Here is a 254-nt window from a genome sequence, read left to right as displayed (position 1 = left end):
ACAGCGGTCCCTCGGTAACCCTTTGCCTTTGTCCCCTCTTTCTTCCCCACCGCCAGCAGACGGATGTGGAGGGCTACGCGATGGCCTCGTGACAGCCACCATGGCCTCTCTGCACCGTGACGGCACAGAGAAATCAAAGCGCATCCCAGGGGTCTGGCAGGGACCTGGCGGAGTGCCTGCCTGTGCCCACCACCACCGCGAGCTCCTGTGGGAAAACCCCAAACAACTCCTCATCAGGGCCAAAACCAGCCCCT

This window comes from Buceros rhinoceros, unplaced genomic scaffold (assembly GCF_000710305.1).
Source record: "Buceros rhinoceros silvestris isolate BGI_N320 unplaced genomic scaffold, ASM71030v1 scaffold28724, whole genome shotgun sequence".
Classification (NCBI taxonomy): Eukaryota; Metazoa; Chordata; class Aves; order Bucerotiformes; family Bucerotidae; genus Buceros; species Buceros rhinoceros.
The sequence above is the reverse complement of the archived record's forward strand: the minus strand, read 5'-3'. Positions refer to the sequence as shown.